The sequence below is a fragment of the Idiotropiscis lumnitzeri genome, chromosome 2 (genome assembly GCF_059441095.1).
Source record: "Idiotropiscis lumnitzeri isolate Australia: NSW breed Sydney's pygmy pipehorse chromosome 2, RoL_Ilum_1.0, whole genome shotgun sequence".
Lineage (NCBI taxonomy): Eukaryota > Metazoa > Chordata > Actinopteri > Syngnathiformes > Syngnathidae > Idiotropiscis > Idiotropiscis lumnitzeri.
The window spans coordinates 30382118-30397469 of record NC_142392.1 but is presented as its reverse complement, the minus strand read 5'-3'; the positions used below and the strand labels follow the sequence as shown (position 1 = coordinate 30397469).

Here is a 15352-nt window from a genome sequence, read left to right as displayed (position 1 = left end):
TCCCACAAAAAGAACAAAAAGAAAAACCATGTCCAAAAACGAGGGTGGGCGGAAGGGGTCGGGCGGTGGGTCAACGACCCGTGATCGAAGCCGGTCTGGCGGATGTCCGGGAGGCCAGACCAGCGCGTCCTTTCGTGGCCATTCAGGCGGCCGTCCGGGTGGCCGAACCCGCAAGTCCAGTCGTGGCCATTCGGGCGGGCGTCCGGGAGGCCAAACCAGGGAGTCCGACTGTGGCCATTCAGGCGGGCGTCCGGGAGGCCCAGATCGCCTCATCGAGTGCGCCGCCGAGGCTAAGACGAGAAGCGGCGGTGGGTCGAGGGGCTCAGCCGAGGCAGAGGCTTGGAGCGACGGCGGACCGGGCGCAGCCGAGACAGGAACTTGGAGCGACGGCTGGTCGTCCAGCCCCGCCGAGTCAGGGACGTGGAGCGGCGGCTGGTCGTCGAGCGTCGATGAGACCGGAACGTGGATCGGCGGCAGGTCGTCGAGCGTTGCCGAGACAGGAACGTGGAGCGGCGGCTGGCCGTCGAGCCCCGCCGAGACAGGAACGTGGATCGGCGGCTGGTCGTCGAGCGTCGACGAGACAGGAACGTGGAGCGGCGGCTGGTCGTCGAACCCCGCCGAGTCAGGAACGTGGAGCGACGGTGGGTCGTCGTCCACCGCCGAGGCAGGAACCAGGAGCGACCGTCGGTCGTCGAGCGAGGCCGGAACCAAGGCGAGCAGTGGCGACGGGTCGTCGGATGCTGCCGAGGCCAGAGCGGGGCGCGATGGTGGGTCGTCGTGTGTCGCCGAGGCTGAGGCGTGACGCGGCGGCGGACCGTCGTCCATCGCGGGCACCGGAACCGGGAGCGGCGGCGGGTCGTCGAACCCTGCCGAGACAGGAACCAGGAGCGACCGTGCGTCGTCGAGCGTCGCCGAGACAGAGGCGAGGAGTAGCGGTGGTTCCTCTGGCACCGCCGGGACAGAGGCGGGAGGCGGCGACGGTTCATCAGACGCCGCCGAGGCAGAGACGAAGGGCGGCGGCGCGTCGTCGACGACCGCCGAGACAGAGACGGGAAACGACGGCGGTCCTTTGGACGCCGTCGCGAACGTGACTTGGGACGGCGGGGAATTGTTAACCGTCGTCGAGGCAGGAACTTGCGACGGGTGCAGGACGTGCTCCGCCGGGACATGAGCTTGAGGCGGACGCAGGACGTGCTCCGCCGGGACGTGAACTTGGGACGGACGCAGGGAGTGCTCCGTCTGAACGTGGACTTGAGGCGGGCGCAGGACGTGCTCCGCCGGGACAAGAGCTTGAGGCGGACGCAGGACGTGCTCCGCCGGGACGTGAACTTGGGACGGATGCAGGGAGTGCTCCGCCTGAACGTGGACTTGACCTTGAGACGGACGCAGGACGTGCTCCGTCGGGACATAAGCTTGAGGCGGACGCAGGACGTGCTCCGCCGGGACGTGAACTTGGGACGGATGCGGGATGTGCTCCGTCTGATCGTGAACTTGATCTTGAGACGGACGCAGGACGTGCTCCGCCTGAACGTGGACTTGACCTTGAGACGGACGCAGGACGTGCTCCGCCGGGACATGAGCTTGAGGCGGACGCAGGACGTGCTCCGCCGGGACGTGAACTTGGGACGGACGCAGGCAGTGCTCCGCCTGAACCTGGACTTGAAACGGACACACAGCGTGCTCCGCTGGATCGGGTACTTGGGACTCGGCCGAGGCGCCGGAAGGGGGCTCGGCCGCTGGTGAGGAGCCGGTACAGGACTCTGGAGGTTGCAGCTGGTGAGGAAGCGGCGTAGATTGCTGCAGCTGACGTGGAGGCGGCATGGTCTGCGCAGCTGACGTGGCGGCGACATGGGTTGCTGCAGCTGACGTGGAGGTGATTGCGGGCCGGGCGCAGCATTCGGGCCGGGCGCAGCCACGACGGGGGACCTGATCAGCGTCAGCCCTCTTCATGTCGATCAGCTGGGCTTGAAGTGAGGAGACCTGCTTCTCCGCGTTCCTCTTGCCCTCCTCTGCCTCAGCCAGCATCTTCCGCAGAGCGTTCCGCTCATCCTCCTGCTGCCGCAAGCGAGTGGAGAGGCTCAGCTTTTGGCGGGTCTCCTCTTGAACCAATTCCTGTGCATCCTGCAGCTGCGACTCCACTGAAGACAGGTCTTGGCTGACTTTGATGTTTCTGCCCTCGGCTTCAGTCAGCAGACTGTTGGTATTGTCCAGCTCCGACTGCATCTTGGCCAACTTGTCAGCCATCTCCCGCCTCTGCTGTTCGCTCTCTCCAAATTTGACCTGTAGCTCTTGCTGTGCTGCAGTTGAGTCTAAAACGTCCTCCAACTCAGTCTTGAGAGCTTCCAGCTCCTCTCCAAGGTCTCTGCGCCCCTCATCTGCCTTGTTGCGAGCCTGTCTCTCCGCTTCCAGATCCTCCTGCAGCTCCGAGATCTGAGCCTCCAGTTCCCGGGTCCTCTTCTGGGTGAGGTTCTCCTCCACCCTCCTTGCCACTACAGTCAGCAGCTCCTCCTCTTTCTGGGCCATGCGAGCTTCCAGTTTAGCAAGGTGGGCCTGAAGTTCAGAAATCTGGTCACTGATTGAGTCCGGGTTGCGCTGGGCGTCTGGAAGACGGTAGAAATACTCGAGATCGTCCTCGTGATCCGAGTCGATGATCAGATGGGGTGGAATGACGGGTAAACCATCGATGACGTAACCTGGAGACGAGGGGAGGGTAGCAGACGTGGCGCTGAGGTGATCGGCAGGTTGAGGGAGGTTGTCCGTGCGGTGGTGTCCATGACGCCGCCGCGAGCCCCTCGCTGGGTCCTTCTTTCTCGGTCGGGTCATTCTGTCACGGTTCGCCTTACGGCGAGGAGGAGGTGGACCCAAAAGGCGAGGAGGCAGAGAGGTGAGTAACGTGAAGGGAATTTATTAACTGAAACAAACAAGGACAAACAACGTGGCATGGGGCTAGGGAACAAGGGCAACCAGAACGTGACTAACAGAAAAGGAGGACGAGGAACAGAAGCCGGGGCAAAACGCTGAGGGACGTAAAGGGAACGAGAGCATGAACTTGACAGTAACAAACGTGGTCGTGGAAGTCCGGAAAGTGCGGCAATGACCCGACACTGCGTTGTCGGTATGGGAAGCTTAAATAGTCCGAGTGGTCAGGGGAGCAGATGGGAAACAGGTGTGTGATGAGGGTAACGGGGAACAGGTGCATGGCTGGTGAGGACGAGTGCTGAGGGGAGGCGCTATCACAGCTGACCAAAACAAAAACAAAGTGCACATGGCAGGGAGGTGACGAAAACAATAACAAAACCGCATGACACGAAAACAATACAAAAACCCCTGTCATGCCTGACGCGGATCATGACAGATGTAGGTGATGCTACGACTGTCTTAAGACCTGACGATGTCTCTACTACCCAGAGTGGGGGAAAAAATGTAAAAAATGATGCTGACCTTGGTGATGAATCTGATGCTGCTGCAAACAATCTTCATATTACCGAAGTTGAGAACTGGAGAGGCTTAGTAGTTCCACCCAAAAAAAGGAAGATGAGTTCATATCTCTCTCCTTGTCCTGAGTGGCTGCATGTGGATTCATCCATGGAACGTAAAAAAGTCAAGGTGCAATTGTTGAAAAATGGAAACCAACAACAGCCTGTTAAACTTTCCAAGTTGAAAGTTGCTGTGCTCAACATTTGTGCATTTGATGCCGTGTTTCAGTCTTTCTTGCTCTTATTGTGACAGCTTTTCATTTGAAAAGGCTGTAAGCAGCAAGACCTGTGACAATCCATTCCTCCACTTGGTAAAAACCATCGCAACACGAGGTGTGACACAACACGTGTATTCCAAGAGGGCAGAAGTCCTGAAAGAAATATTCAAGCCTGTCCACCTAACCTCTGGTGCTCTCCAAATAGATGCACAATGCCACATCTCGACAGTGATTGAGAGAGCCACGAGGAATCTTCCAAGTGTATACTTGAAAAAACAATGTTCCTCACCGTACTGCAGCCTAAGCACTCAAGTAATAAGGGAAGTTCCGCTTGTGTGTACCAACATTGCTGTCCTGCAGACTTGTGGCATGACTTATCTTCAGACTGCTGCTGAAGAAGGACTGAGCCTTCCTGACTCTACTTGCCTCCGACCAATCCAAAATGCATCTCAGTGTCCATCTACATTTAAAAAGCAAGACAACAGTACAGGAAAGGCTCTGTGTTCGGCAAATGTTTCCCACAGCTACAGTCTTGGAGAATGTTTGTGGATTGACACCGACCTTGGTACGAGTTGGACAGAAGTTGCCCTGCTTGAAATTCCCTCTAGTCTGGTGCTGCAAGAGAATATGTTTACTTTGAGAGCAGTCATAGGATTTCAAAGAGGTTTGACCCAGGATTCTCTTGGACATTATGTGGCATACTGCAGGAGGGCTGCTTTTGCCTGGGAGATGTACAATGACCTGGAAAGTGGAGTGAAAGCAGCATCAGAAAGGACAAAGATCTTCCCACATGCTTTGTTCTTCACAAAGCAGTGATTGCTTAATTGTTGCAATGTAAATAGTTTGGTGTTTTGTTTGTTGCTGTTTGTTTTTACATATAAAGCTTTCTCTGCAGGCTCTCATCAATTACGCATGGACTGTTTTTATATTAATTCAGTTGTTCTCAAATGAGGGAATGCTACATCGAGGGGTGTGTTTATGTTGTTTTTATTTCAAAATAGATCAAGGGATATGTTTCGGCCTCACGTCTGCTATAATTTAAGAAATAATCACATAGCTTTAATGACTACTGATGAAATAAACACGTGAGCAGCAGAACAACATATTAAAAGAAATAAGATCGAATTTAAAGTAATGGACAGCAGTGAAAACAGGAAGATTTTAAGATTATTGCATGCTAGCAAAAAAAAGCTACAACAGTGAGTGTGACATGTTTACCTGAAGTTCGTCCGGCAACAGTTGCTTTCCAGGATCATGAAGAATGTAAAATGCGCAGAAACATGCAAAACATCGGTTCATTCCAGGAACTAGTTTATAACCTGGAATTAATAACAAATACGAGTGATTCAAGTGATTAGCTGAACGCGGTAGCGCGATACCTAGCTCCTTGTTCGACAGCATCCAAAACAAAATAGACTGACGCCGGAGCGTTAGTGTTTGTGACATCACCGCGTGAATTAAAACGTGTAATATCTATCGAACCGGAGCAACACAAACGAAACTTTTAACAGCACAAACAAGCACAAACGAATGGCACCATTCCCGACCCATTTGGATGAAAGTGGGGGGCTGGGTGATGTCACCACTCGAAATAAAAAAGTGTAATATCTCTGGAACCGAAGCAGCACAAACGGAAATTTTAACAGCACAAACGAGCACAGATGCAGCACAAACGAAACAAACTATTTCACCGTATTTTTGCAAGTAATGGAGGGCCAACTTCACGCTGATGGACTAGGCGCGCGCCGTTGACCAGTACGGTGTGATAGACTGGATCGTGCTAGTCTAAGGAGTTATATCAATGGAATTAGGCCATAACTCATTGAGAAACTGGGTTTCTCTGGAAACTGTGTTTCCCCTGCGGATAGCACGGTAGTGTAAATTAAGGGTTCTGCGGTCCCTCTAAAACCGAATCGTGTTATTCAAGGAGTTATATAAATGGTATTAGGTCGTAACTCGTTTAGAAACATGTTTTCTCGGTGCGTAAAACTGTCTCGTGTCCGAGATCTTACATTGTGGAAACAAAGGATGGACAAAGAGTGAGGGGGAACTGGAGGAGTCTTCTGAAGGTTCCCGAGGACTAGTGATGGGTCCAGCGACACTGAGGCGACGATGCGTGCGCCGAGCTTCCAGGGCAAACCCGTGTCAGTGAGCGTACTGCTTTAAGAAAGTCACGTGACCACTACCGGAACCGTGTCGACACAGCGGTCGCACACCAAACTGTGTTTATAAGGAAGCACATCTGTCAACAGGATGCACGCTCAAAACAAGCATCGAGTTATTGGCGCTTTACTCTGCGTTAAATATCCGCAAGATGGAAGACATCACTGTTGATGCGCACTCAGAGGTGCAGCACTATATGTCAGCAGGACACGTTGCACGTACGGAAGACTCGCTCTTATACTGGAAGTCAATGGAGGCAACGTTCCCTCACCTATTTATATTAGCCACACAGGCGTTGTGCACACCGGCCTCTTCAGTGCCTTGTGGGAGGATCTTCTCAAAGGCGGGGGAAATTGCCTAAAAAAAAAAAGATATAAATAGACTGAATTGTGACGGTTCGGGTTGGGGAGGAGGGCCTGGCAGTCTCTGATTATTTGCAGGTTCGCGATCCTTCCAGCCAGGCTCTCCTCCGGAGAAAGTGGGCGTCGGCTCCGGCGCACCTGCGGCTCGTTGTCTGCAATCAACGGGCAGCATAAGAACCAGCCACGCCAGGAGCTCGACGCCGGATTATCTCGTCATCTCGTGTGGTACTGGCCCATGTCACGTCACGCTTCTCGATCGCCCGATTCCTTGTGCCCTCGTGCTTGTCTGACCTCCGTGCTCTCTGTTTCCCCGTCCAGCCGACCGAGCCCGTCCGGACCCGCTCCGCCCGCAACCGCTCCCGAGTTCCTGCCCGGAGCTCATCCCGCCAGCGCTCTCCGCAACACGCCGTGCCCGGGCTTCCGCCGCGCCGCGTCTTCCGCACCTCCGCCTGCCCGACCACCCCGCTCCGACGTCCGCTCGTCCGCACCTCCCGGTGCCCATCGCTCCGACGCCTGCCCGTCAGCACCTCCCGGTGCACGCCATCCCGACACCTGCCTTACGGTGCTCCCCTCCGGGCTAGCCGCCCTTCCTCATTCCCCAATAAACCCTGTCTCAAACACTCCTGTCGCTCTTGGGTGCTCCTTCCCTCTCACCCGGTTCGCGCAACCGCGACATGAATAACAAAACGCTGGAGAAACTATTTTTTTTAATAAAAATCTTTAATTACAATGAGTCCATTGTCATTCGCAACACTTTTACTTAGGCATTCAGACAGATGTTCACTTAATTTATCAACTGCGTCTCGAATATCAAAGATTTTTTTATGAAAGTACGTATATGTAAAAATAATGTGAATGCAAATGCCGAATCAATGGAATTGGATAAAATCAGTTTGACAGATCAGAGTCTGATGACCCGGTCAAATTTTTCCTGCAAGTCCACCAGGTGTCAGTATTCAGCAATACAGTGTCAACACAGTGTCAATACAGTGTGTCACTGTGTCAAAACGATACAAGATGCCTCATCTACCCATCACTACCGAGGACTGCAAGAAATCTTCTGATAAGGCTGAGGCTGCAAAGCAGGCGGATACATCGAAGGAGCACAGACCTCAACCACCAGCAATTTCTGGGATTACTGAACCTCTACGAAGATCAACAAGAGTTAGACGACAACCGGACAGGCTGATTGAAAATGTTTAATGTTGTGTTATTGTTCCTGTTGAGTTATATGCTCTCATGGTATTCTTTAGTTAAGTAATGATATATTTAATTATATGTCATTATGTGAATTTGGGTATGTGTGTATTTTGTTGAATGTCACATTTATTTTTGTTACTGTCGTAAATCTCGCGTGGTTTACGTGATGACGTTTTACGTTTGTTGAAATGCCCTTTTATGGATGTTGGCTGTGGGAAGACATGTTGTGTCGAGTGACTGAAAAATAAACAGCAAGATGGTGAGCCGAAAGAAAATATGGAATACGAAGCTGCAAACGCAACAACTTTATTGAAATTCTCAGTCGTGAGAACAAATTTGCCTACATAGCATTTCCATGAGCTGCCCTCACACTGACAGCACTTCTTGGACAAATACGATGAAGCACATTCTCTACATTGGCTGTAGAAGATGCAAACATACCAAATTTGGCACTGGAGGACTCACATAGACGCTATCAAAAGAAAAACACATTCCAAAAGACATTACAATTGGAGATCGGAGCACATGCACATGCACATACGCATACGCATACACACAGACATATATATATATACACACTTGCACATACACACGCACACATGCACACCGACAAGATTCCAGAGGAATGCCAGCGGGGAGAGAGACGGAGAGACTGCCCGCCGGAGAAGGCCAGCCTTGGCGTGCCAGTCTTGGGGACCAGACGGGAATCAACTTATTCACATGATGACTAACCTGGGGAGGACCTTCCCTTGGACGTGGACCCGTGCCGTGGGAGGGAGCGAGGACAACCGATTCAACCTACATTACCCTTGACATAAAAAACTCCTATAAAAACTGAAGCTGGGCTGAAAGATGGCGCGCATTTTTCGACTGTGCTCGCCCGAGTGCAGTTTTCTCGTGAGATTAAGAAAAAGCCGCCCAGATATCTGTCTTTGTACTATTTCCTGAACTCCAGAAACTGAAGAAACTAAATATCGGAACTCTAATCAGTTGTTGAGTCTTTATTTGACCCTTTTCTTCTTGAGTACAAAAAAAACGAACACGTACTGGCGTAAGTTTGGCTTTTAAAGGTTGATTTACAAACTACTTCTCATTTCCATGGTGACCCAACTCCAACAGTAACTGTAATGATAGCAGTTATATCATTAGTCACTAGTTGGCAGTATTGCCTGACGTGTGTTTGGTTACCAGACAAACAAGTGTGTCTGCACATAGACGAGAATGCAAGTCAGTAAATAAAGACACACAAGCTTGCAGCATCACGTTACCTACGTGACTTCTTAAGATAGAAGACAGAACATTACATGGTACCAGGTCGCGGGTCAAGAAAAGGACTGATGCGAGATGGACTGCTTCAGGCCACCAGAAGCGCTGAAAATGACGGGAAATGTGGACGCGAGTTGGCGGGCTTTCAAGCAACAATTCCTGCTCTACCTTGCCGCCGTGGGAGTCGGAAACAAAGCGGACGAAAGAAAAATAGCCCTTTTGCGAACCAATGCCGGAGGCCATCGAGGTATTCAACACCTTTGTTTATGATGAACCCGAAGATAAAGACAAGTTTGAAACGGTCCTGTGGATTTAATTGCAGATACACTTGCAAGGACATTTTCAAGTCGGAACTTTCAAGAGAAGCTATATCGTCCAACACTCACTCAGTGGTGCGTAAGTGTGTTTCTGGATATTATTTGTCCAGCCGTGGTGTCATAAATGATGGTATTTTGTTGGGGATTTATTCAAGTAGGACAAAGTAGGACTTCACTGAAGGCTCAGGTGTGAAATGCACTGAAGTAACTTAAAAAGTAAAAGTAAAAAAAAATTACGATTGTTTAAGAATGTGCAAGAAAGAAAAATGTTGACAAATGTTGATAAATAATTATATTTTCCAGAAGGTATTTATTTCTTTGTGGTTAATTCATTCAATTCTATACTTATTTCAATATTTGAGTATTATTTTTCTTTCAATATGTAGTATATTTTGTCTTTGAAGTGTGGGTCCTTGCTGCCTTCCGGAGAGGCAGCCGAGCAAGGCTGGATTGGTGATGGAAAAGAACTGGTTTGAGAAAGATTTTATTCTCGTCACATGCTGATGTCAAAAGAAGTCTCCCCAAAAACGTGTGCGTGTGCGCTCCGCACACGTGCGAGCCCCCTCTCAGACATTACCTTCTTACAAGGAATGCCCAAATCGGACATGAATATCTAATTTTCCCTTGTTGCATATGCATTCCCATCACGCTAGTCTTCGGGATTTCCCTCCAAAAGTCCCCCAGAGGGAGAGCAGATGCGTCTCCCCGTTGATACGACCAGTCTACTCGTGACCACATTAAATTACTCTCATACTCTGGAAGGTCACTGACCTGGCGAGAGAATTGCCCCCACCATAAACAATGCTCAGGCCTATTTTCTCTCAGGGCAGTATCTGGTTACATCGGAACTTCAGAACCAAGACTGGTCACTTCTGTGAGCTCCAGTCCCTTCATAGTTTCATAAAGAGAATTACTGCCCATATCTAAATTAGGCCATTTAAAAATACACAACTTATTTTTTCATTTATTTCAATTTATATTTAAGCTTGCTTATGTAATACTACAATATTTATTCAATTATTTTAATGTTAAATTATATCAATATTAATTTAAACCTTTTTATTTGACTCTTGAATATTTCTGAACAAATTTGTTCATTTGAATATGTATGCAATTTAAATTATTCCATCCATCCAGCCATTTTCTGCCGCTCATCCGGAGTTGGGTAATTGAATTTATTTAATATATAAGTATTTTTTATATTTCAATATTTATTCAAGATTAGGACTCTTCTCATTGAGTTCAATAGTTATAAAATGTTTTATATTTCATATTAATTGAATTAGGTCTGTATGTGGTTGCCAATTTTAATATTTCCCTATTTCATTATAAAAATAATCCAATATATAAAAAATATAATAGAGCATGAACAAAAATATTTAGTATATTTGACAAAATTATACGTTTTTTCCGAAGTAAGATTCTGCTTAGCAACAAGCCCCAAACGCTTGATAGAGCTCAACCTGGAAAGAGGTTTTAGCTAGTCAGAAATTTATTCAGAAAGCGAAATATTAAATGTATGTGAGGGGATATTTGAAGAGTTTGAGTTTTGTTCAATGGACCATACATATACGAGCCAGCCAAACACTGCGAGAAAACCAGCGCTGACTCCAGTCGCCATCAAGTTGCCAACTCCTGACATTCCAGAACCTTTGAGAGAAACTGAGACTGCTTGCGTTTCTCTTTCTTGTTCTTTTTCGAGTTCAACTTCTAGATCTATTTTTCACCTTTTCACACAGCGAAATGAAGGCCAGTTGAGCAAGTGGAACAAGTAATTTTATTGATAGTGGAAGGCACCGATTTCATAAGCACCGTTTCTTCTCACACCTGTACCATTAAGTAAAAAGACAACTGAAAAGCATAACGTTAACAAATGTTATTCCAGGCAAAGGCAATTAATTTCATTTACATCTTGATGTAAAATCACAAAAAAAAGATCATCATCACACAAACACATTGATAATTCTGGCTCTGATCCCATTGGCTTAATGTCAATAAAAGAGCTTTGCAAAATTAAATTTTTCATATTTTATTCAAAATCACAATTACATCTTACCACTCAGAGTCAGTTCCTTCAGTTTTTTGTTTTCTTTTTTTTAAGCTTCAAGGATCGCTGCTTTTCTCACCAGCACAATTGTGACTCTCAGCACCCTGTTTAGTGAAGAATTTTTTAGAACAAACGCTGCAACTGAATGGCTTGTCTCCACTGTGCGTTCTTGTGTGGCTTCGTAAATGCGACTTTCGAGAGAACCTCTTGGCACAAACTGAGCAGGAAAAAGGTTTTTCTCCACTGTGTGTTCTTGTGTGGCTTCGTAAATGCGACTTTCGAGAGAACCTCTTGGCACAAACTGGGCAGGAAAAAGGTTTTTCTCCACTGTGCGTTCTTGTGTGGCTTCGTAAATGCGACTTTTGAGAGAACCTCTTGGCACAAACTGAGCAGGAAAAAGGTTTTTCACCACTGTGCTTTCTTGTGTGACTTGTCAAATTTGATTTTAGAGAAAAGCTTTTACCACAAACCAAGCAGGAAAATGGTTTTTCTCCAGTGTGTGTTCTTGTGTGGCTTGTTAAATGAGACTTTCGAGAGCAACTCTTGCCACAAACTGAGCAGGAAAAAGGGTTTTCTCCACTGTGTATTCTTGTGTGGTATGTTAAACTTGATTTTAGAGAAAAGCTTTTACCACAAACCAAGCAGGAAAATGGTTTTTCTCCAGTGTGTGTTCTTGTGTGGCTTGTTAAACCTTCCTTTTGAGAGAAGCATTTTCCACAAACTGAGCAGGAAAAAGATTTTTCACCACTGTGTGTTCTTGTGTGAATTATTAAATGAGACCTTCGAGAGAAACTCTTGCCACAAACTGAGCAGGAAAAAGATTTTTCTCCACTGTGTATTCTTGTGTGGTATGTTAAACTTGAATTTTGAGAGAAACTCTTGCCACAAACTGAGCATGAAAAAGGTTTTTCTCCAGTGTGTAATCGTATATGTGTTTTTAAATTTGACTTTAAAGAAAAGCTTTTGCCACAAACTGAGCAAGAAAAAGGTTTTTCTCCAGTGTGTGTTCTTGCGTGTTCTGTTAAATTTGCCTTTAGAGAGAAGCATTTTCCACAAACTGAGCAGGAAAAAGATTTTTCATCACTGTGTGTTCTTGTGTGGATTGTTAAATGAAACTTTCGAGAGAAACTCTTGCCACAAACTGAGCAGGAAAAAGGTTTTTCTCCACTGTGTATTCTTGTGTGGTATGTTAAACTTGAATTTTGATCGAAGCTTTTGCCACAAACTGAGCAAGAAAAAGGTTTTTCTCCACTGTGCGTTCTTGTGTGCCTTACTAAATGAGACTTTCGAGAGAAGCTTTTGCCACATACCGAGCAGGAAAAAGGTTTTTCACCACTGTGTGTTTTTCTGTGCCCTTTTAAAGACAGCTTTGAAGTGAATGAGTCAGTGTGACATGCCCTTTCACCTTTGGCTTGCCCATCATCATCATCATCATCATCATCATGAGCGTGTGATAATGTGTCCTCATTATGTACTTGTGATGGTCCCCAGTGGTCTTCATCAACTTCTGTTGTCACGAGATGACTTGAACTGCTGCTTGTAGGCTCCGCCCCTCTGTTGTCCTCACACTCATCCTTGTTTTCATCTTCAGTCTTTATAGGGTCAACGTTCACTGGTGACTTGTTGATCTCCTCCTCCTCCTCCTCCTTTTTGATGTGAGTCAAGTCTGGCTCCTCTTTCACAGAACGGAGATCGTTTTCACTGACGTCTGCAGGACACAAAAAGACAAACACACATCATTTGGTTTGGTCAAGTCAAGTCAAGTCAATTTTATTTGTATAGCCCTTAATCACAGACAGTCTCAAAGGGCTTTACATAGCCACAATCGACATCCCCGATCTTAACCCCCAGAAGGGCAAGGAAAAACTCACAAAACCTCATTAGGGGAAAAGTGAGAAACCTTGAGAAGGGACCACAGATGGGGGAATCCCCCTTCCAGGATGACCAGGCTGCAATGGATGCCAACTGGGCAACATTTGACACATACAATGATGCTATGCAATGATAGATGAGATAATATAAGAGTCAATTGAATGAAGCGCTGCAGGAAGATGACTTCAGTGGAGTGGGTCCTTATCCAGGGCCGTAATATCCATGGCAGCATATCCGAAGATGAGCCTTCGATCTTGTACCAGTCAGTTGGTGTAAATTCAGATCAAACCTCATGCGGCGACTTTGTCTTATATTGTTTCTACCGTGCTACCTTGACTTGTGCCTGCCGCATACGGAGCAATGCGTGGACCCCAACTTGGACCGGACCATGGGGGCATTTCACAAAATCACGTCCTACGATGTGAACCTCCCTTTAGCAGCACAACCGTGATAAACGAGCATTTAAAAAGGAAGCACGTTGCGGCTGGTGCCCGATTTCATTCCTGACATAGTCACAGACGTTTCTGGAATATGTATTCAACTAAGATACACCATAATATTTTAAGAGTTCACTGAATCATTTTGTAACTGCAATGATGCTTAACAGCCAAAGGGTGTCAGTAATGAGTAACAAAGTAACACAAGACCTCCCACTGATACATCATGATTGTCATTTGGATAAATTACCAGGAACTATGAGTTGTGGGAGTGATGCAAACCACCTGGGCCACAGGAACTTTATTACCAGGAACTAAATGTTCCTGGACTTGTAGGTAGAAAAGGGGGTTGTGACGTTCAGCCTTTTTGAGACCATCGTAAGACAAAGATGCAGATGCATTCCTTGCAGCATGCGCTTGTTCACTGATGAGAACCGTGCAACCTTGGATGGATGCATTCAATGTATTTTAAATGTTTGGATGGGGTGAAACTACGCACACGTGCACAAAACAGTGCAGGGCCACCCGAGGTTCATTGACTCTCACCCGACCAAGCCAGTACAAAGTTCATAAATGAAAAAGACCAATACGTACTTGATTTAAAAAAAAAAAAACTTAATATTTTGTGTTTTATTCACTAAAATTGATCAACCGCCATTGACGTTTTTGCGGCAGTGTGCACATTTTTAGAGTCAGGCGGAATTGCTTCCGTAAGGAATTGCTTGAACAAAATATAAAAACCAGAAAATGTTTTGTTATTTTAAATGTAAATTTTATACTGGGAAAAACATGGAGTTCACCCCCCACTATTGGTTATTCTTTGGCATATATTTTCTGCACTGATTTCATTTGACATAAACAATTGCTCAGCAGACCTGCAAGTAAAAGGCAATATTTAAAGATAAAACGGCAAGAACCTTGAACGATTTCCCCAAACAACTTAATGTTGTGATGCACATTTTTAACCATAGAAAGTCGTTCTTTACAAAGCAAATGAGAGTAAGACGTGTACAAACCTGCTTTGAGTGGCACAACACGAGGCTGGTTGCAACCTTCGCCCAGCAGTGGAAGATGTTGCTCGGACTCTTCTTTTATTCCACAAAGTTCCTCTTTGTTCTTGGGTGTTGTTCTTTCACACATTTTCAAATGATAATTCCAAAAAATGCGCACTTGATCTCTGCTAGGCGATGAGTCATGTGCCTCTTTTCGTTAGCGGCTAGCTAGCTAACAAGCTAAGCTAACTACGCCGAAAAGCATCAACGCGCGAAGATGAGGTTATCGGGACACAAAGACTTAATGAATTATGTCGTAGTCCTTTAGAGTAGCACTGGACATCCTGTGAAAAAATTACAGTCAGTTCCACACTAAATCAGAAAAATTTAGCGGTGGGTGTTTTTGTTCCGGTGTGGACGGGTCGGTGGATGTGGTCGAGGTCCTTCGGAAGCTGCGCGCTTGCTAATGACGTCATGCTTTAAGCACGTATTTTTCAAATATATTTCTTTGCCTCTGTGTTTGTTTTTACACCTGACTATTCTCTTTTAATATTTATTCTATGTAATATTTTAATTCGGTTGATAAAAACAATTTAACAAAATAACTAAAATAACGCCATTAAATCGAGTCAGCTCCGACGTCACTTCCCCCTATGCCCGGAGAAGCAGCTGCTGGAACAGCAGTGGGAAGGTTACGTTTCTCCTACCGAACTTGCAACAATGCTGTGGTTCAGTCGGGCTGCAAGATTGTATGAATATAATGTCTGCATTTACTAGCAGTGCTTCTCAATTTTTTCACGCCCGCCCCTACCAAGAAGAAAAAGATTCGCGCCCCCCACCACCAATTTTTTTTCTGTCTTTGTATATTGAGATTAGATTGTCAATAAAATATCCCTTAACTAACCTACATTGATAAGAAATATAGTTTCGAGAACTATTATCGTGAGGATCTCGAAACTCAGTACTCTGTTGTGCAAATATTGATGAGATGACAAATATTTG

The 15352-nt window shown here is 46.7% G+C and overlaps 1 pseudogene; it reads right to left on the bottom strand.

Annotated features, from left to right (window-relative positions):
- LOC148342274 (uncharacterized) overlaps nucleotides 1-4518 on the bottom strand; it is a 6501-nt pseudogene extending 1983 nt beyond the window's left edge.
- Between the last annotated feature and the right edge of the window lie 10834 nt (nucleotides 4519-15352).